We start from the raw sequence: 421 nt of genomic DNA on the forward strand, positions 1-421 counted from the left end.
TGTGTACCAAAAATTCAAGAACCTCATTGAACAAATTAAAAATTTATTGGCAACATTACATGTTATGTTAAATTTCAAAGATTATGTTGAATAAATTAAAAGTTTGTGATTATATTATAAATTGAACTAAAATTTATGAATTATTTGTGTCTGTTTACCCATATACAAGTATATAACACGTAAATCTTATACGCAAGCAATAATTTTCGGGAGTTCCACTTTGAGGTGTGCAAATTGAAATGATCGACAGTTCCAGTGTGTTTTTCACTTCCCGGGGTTCCGTCGGGCGGGCCATCCTCCTCCGACCGTCGATAAATGAGGATGGGCCCACTTGATTACGTGGCAGTACCAGAGGCGCCCACGGTGGCAAAACTGGCGCAGCCCACGATAGTGAAAGAGACCCGGAGCGACTTCAGTTTGC

The sequence above is a fragment of the Rhodamnia argentea genome, chromosome 2 (assembly GCF_020921035.1).
Source record: "Rhodamnia argentea isolate NSW1041297 chromosome 2, ASM2092103v1, whole genome shotgun sequence".
NCBI classification, from domain to species: Eukaryota; Viridiplantae; Streptophyta; class Magnoliopsida; order Myrtales; family Myrtaceae; genus Rhodamnia; species Rhodamnia argentea.